This window comes from Octodon degus, unplaced genomic scaffold (assembly GCF_000260255.1).
Source record: "Octodon degus isolate 3935 unplaced genomic scaffold, OctDeg1.0 scaffold00283, whole genome shotgun sequence".
Lineage (NCBI taxonomy): Eukaryota > Metazoa > Chordata > Mammalia > Rodentia > Octodontidae > Octodon > Octodon degus.
In genome coordinates this window covers 1,999,682-2,004,776 of record NW_004524859.1, presented here as the reverse complement: position 1 = coordinate 2,004,776, position 5,095 = coordinate 1,999,682, and the positions used below count along the sequence as shown (strand labels likewise).

Genomic DNA, 5,095 nt, shown 5'->3' with positions numbered 1-5,095 from the left:
GACCTCTTTACACATATTCAAGATACATGGCTGATGATACATAGTACAACTTCAGCTTAATTAGAACAGTTGTATGCTGAATGACCTGTTAAAGCAAACTTATGTTAAAACAGTAAACCATTATTTATTGAGTTTTAGAGGGAATTATGTTTCATTAAAATATGCAATTTTCTTGCTATAACATTTCTATAATGCATTTCTTTCTAAAGCTAAAAACCCATGCAGAAAAAAAAGTAGTATCTTCAAACTCATTCAACAGTTTGCTACTTTATATGGTATGTAAATAAAGTCCTTTATTTAATTTTATACATATCATGTATTATATTTTCTTGAAGGAATTCAACTTTCAATGTCAAAATTAGTATGTTTATACATGAGACCATTTTCTTGATGTTATTAGCTGCACATACATTCTTCCATAATAATGCACTTTCAGATTTCATTTGAAAGACAGTATGAGCCTTTTTAAAGTCCTAAAACAAGATTTATAAAGGGAATAGAGCACAAAAGTCTCAAAAAATTTCTTGTTTCAAAACATGAACAGAATCTATAGGATTTTTATTTGGTCAAAATTTGGACAAGAAAAGTTTAGTCCTATTCTTTTTTAGGCTAACATAGTTTTATTGATATGGATTTGCAAACCTGCTTAAATCCAGCAGGGTCTTTAATATATGGCCTGCTGATTATAAAAACAACTGATTATACTTACAGGAAAATGATATGTACCAGGCATTTAATCAGAAAAAGAAAGATGAGCTTGTATTTTTCATGTTTGATATCACTCAATAACTTACAGAATGAAGTAAAAATAGTTTGGCTATAGTTTTAATAAAACTAAAACCCATTAAAACTGATGGAAAAAATCAAACATTTAAGAATCAAGTATCTACCAACTTAACTAATACTCTGTCCAAATAAATTCTTTCCATTGCACTGAATCAGAATGATATGTTAAGGCATTTTTAATTAATATGTTCCAGAATTGCACAGTTATACTGGTCAATGTTTCTACTTCCCTAGTCTTGCCTTTGTCCTACCCCTTTCTTTCCATGGATGAAAATGGTAAATCATACATAGCATTGGTGACTCTTGTAGACAGCTTTGAGCTGGCATACAACAGTGTGTTCACTAGGATTTATGAGCATAAACATTAAAATGTTACATAAAATGTACCATGTTTTACTCTACACACTGACTAAGATGGTTTAATGTCTTTACAAAAGATGAGATGACGTAAGTACGTTTTACATTCTGTGCATTTAGACCACCAAATGCATAGATGTGCTAATGCAAAATTCTTGGTCTTCAGTATCTCATAGTGCTTGATGCTCTGAAGTACGACAGAAACTTGTAACACAGACTAACCACAAAGTACCAGATGTTTCTTGCCATTTGTGACCTCGCAATAAAAATGCGCCAGATCAGGATCACAAGTATAGTATTGAAACCATAACGTATATTCCGCAACTTGTTCAAATGTTTTCTAGCTGCAGGTAGGCCAGACATTTCTTCATTCAAAACATATTTCTTAGTTCCCATGCAATAATTTTCTATATATTCTGCCCAATGTAATTGTCGGACGTCAATATTGAAGGTCTTTTTATCTTCAGGGTTTAGTTGATTCATTAACATAGTGACATTATCAGTATTCCAGACCCAAGAATTACTTGTGAAATATTCAAGAAACACCATAGCTTTGTGAAGACGAGTTATTGTTTTCATCATCCTTGGGCTTCTTCCAGTCATCCTGAGGTAGATATCATACAGGAATGCTGGGGCCTTATGGCTTACAGCAATCCAGTAATGATATAAAAGGTGATTGGAGGTTAGATTTACATTGGGCCGTCTGAAGGCCTGTTCGAGAGGATTCCTCTTGAAAGTGGAAATTACATGGTATTCAACTTCACCCCAGTGAAAAGGATTGGTGCTACCCGTTGTACAGTTGTACACCATGATGTTTCTTGGTCTATTAACTCCAGAGTACCAGGCTGCCGCAAGACTTGTGTTGACAACTACATCTACGGGAACAAGATCTGCCAGGGCATTGTTGGAGGCACGCATTGTTCGAAGAATTCCTTTCCCTGCTGCAATAAAGAGGCCACTTGGTCCATTAAAGTTATCAATCCATCCAGGAAAAGGCTCTTTCCAACTGGCACCAACAATTGACGGCCTTACAATTGCCACATTTAGCTTTGCTCCTTCTTGCTGTACAACATATTCTGCCAATGCTTTTGTGTATATGTATGTATTAGGTCGGTCTCCTATTAATTTTGGTGTGATATCATTTACTAGGCCATCATCCATCCATTCTAAAGAATCAATCAGCTTCTTGGGATCAACAGGGGGTGGATAGACGACTTCATCAATATGTTTTCGATTGCAGTAGGCATATGCCGTCGAGACATGCACGAACACTTCCAGATTCTTCGTTTGCTGTGCCAGGAGAATGAGCTCCGTGTAGCGATCACATTTAACTGAACAGCATCTCTTAAATTTTCATTAAACCGTACTGTAGCTGCACAATGGAATATAATATTGGTAGAATCTATGATGACCTCTTTATCTTCTTCACTTAGAGCCAGTTTAGGCTGGGTGAGTTCACTGTTGATTGCTACAATTTTCTCTCTAAAATCTGGATTTTCATCTCTCAATCTGTCAAAGAGCTTGCCACTAAGGACTTCTTCCACTCGCTCCTGGGGCGTCTGTCCAGCTTTCTGCCTTACCAAAATGTACACTGAATTCACCTTAGGACAAGACCTCAGCAGCTTTTCCAGAAGAACCTTTCCTAGAAAACCAGTAGCTCCTGTGAGAAGAACATTCTTTCCTTCATAGTATTCTGGGATTGAAACCATTTTGACCCTTCCGAGAAAACACACTCCCAGCCCCGTGCCTTCTTCCTGGACACACTCTTCTGAGCATCACCTCTCTCCATGACTTTCTTGGTCTCCAGCAACCGGAATCCTCCCCCACACAGGCCTCCGTTTGCCGCCACCCTTACTTCTGCACGCGAGCCGGCTCCCCCTTAACCACCCGGCCCACCTTCGCCACCTCTACGCGGTCTCCCACCCCGGGCGGCGCCCCGGGCTCCGCGACCGGGGGCCAGGCCCCTCACCACGAAGCCCTGGCTGTCCCGGCTCCAGGAGGGCGGCGGCCCGGCCACGCCGCGCAGGGACCTTCGGGGCCGAGGAGGGCGCCCCCGCTCCGGGCAGGCGAAGCGGAGGGAGAGAGCTACTTTTTTTTATTTCTTTTGCTTCTCTAACTACTCTAGGAAATGTTTCCAGAACTATATAGAATAGAAGTGGTAATTGTGGACATCCCTATCTTATTCCTGACTTCAGAGTGAAAGTTTTCAGGTTTTTAAAATTCATTTTAATGAGAAAAATAGCTAAATAGCAATGAAACAGTCTCAAAACAGGTTAGTAGGACAGTTACAACAATTAATACACTGCATATTATTGTCTTCATAGTAGTTATTCAGAGGACGAGAAAAGGACATGATATTTTGTCTAAACAATGTTAGTAGAAGCATTTCTTCTCAATGAACTAAGAGAAAGTACCTGCGTATTTATCCTATCTTGTGTGTGTGTGTGTGTGTGTGTATTCACAACAAAATGTCCTTTAGTTATATTCCCCTTTTTCATTTTGTTTTGTCAGAGATGGGTGTTCCATCTAGTGTTCCAGTTCTGACAGGTTAGCACGACATTGGCCGATGGCTTGTCATGGGCGGATTTCAAAAGATTGAGCTAGAGACCATCTATTCTAATTTGCCGTGGGGGTTTTTGTCATGAATGGGTGCTGCGATTTGCCAAATGCTTGTTCTGTATATACTGAGATGACTGCATGATTTTTCTCTTTGGCTACGTTGATAGGTGCTGTTACGCCTACTGATTCGTGTACCTTGAACTCTTCTTCCTACTCTTGCCCCTGTGCAACGATCCTCCTTCCCACAGCACATAACCTGGATGATTTGCTGTGCCTCCTGTTCGTCGCCATCTCCTTGAGGACTTCTGCAATTGTCCTCCTCAGGGAGACTGACCTGCACGTGGCTCTCCCTCTTGCTTGGGTCTTTCTGTGGTTTCAGTGGTAGCATAACACTCACTCCCGGAAACGATTTTCGCAGTATTTCTTCCCCTTCGGTTTCATTAAAGGGTTTGAGTAGGAGCGGCAGCAGACGTCTACATTTCTTACGGAATTCAGAAATGAGCCTGTCAGGACCCAGACACTTCTTTGTTGCTAATTTTAAAATTACATTTTTATTAATAGATATTGTACTATTTAGAATTTTGTATCTTCTTCATTCAACCTTGGTACTCCATCTGTAGCTGGCAAGCCAGGCATGGTGATACATACTGGTAATCCCAGCTCTCAGGAGGCTGAGGCAGGAAAATCTCTGTGAGTTTGAGAACAGCTTGGGCTACAAGATGAGCTCAAGGCCAGCCTGAGCTGCATAGTGAGACCCTGTCTCAAAAAATATGTATCTAAGAATCTGTCCATTTCATCTCTCTCTCTCTTTTTTAATCTTAGAGTAAAGGTTCTCAAAGATGGATTGATGACCTTCTGGATATCTTCAGGATCTGTTGTGCTTTTACCTTTTTTGTTCCTAACTGCATGGATTTGAGTGTTTTCATTTCTTCTTTTGAAAAGGTTGGTTAAGAATTTGTTCATTTTATGTTATCTTTTAAAGAACCAACTCTGTGATTTATTGATTCTTGGTACTGTTTTCTGAGTCTCAATTACATTAATTTCTGCACTAATCTTCATAATTTCTTCCCTTGTATGAAAGTTGGGCTTGAATTTTTCATCTTTGTTTAGTAGTTGGAGGTTCAACACTAGGTGGTTTATTTGACCTCATTCTGTTTTCCTGATATAAAAAGTCACTTCTATAAATTTCTCTTTTAGGACTGCTATTGTTGTGTTACATAATGTCTGGCATGTTGTGTCAACTTTATCATTTTTTTTTGTAGATATTGTTAATTTCTTCTCTAATTCCATCTGTCACCCGGAATTTGGGTTTTCTTTTACTTTTGCTTTCAGGTTCATTGGTTATAACTAATACATATTGTCTTGTCCTTGTTGTACTATGTTTCTGCTGGTG

The 5,095-nt window shown here is 39.2% G+C and overlaps 1 pseudogene; it reads right to left on the bottom strand.

Moving 5' to 3' along the window:
• Positions 1 to 760: 760 nt before the first annotated feature.
• On the bottom strand, positions 761 to 3,188 carry LOC101559811 (annotated as a pseudogene).
• Between the last annotated feature and the right edge of the window lie 1,907 nt (positions 3,189 to 5,095).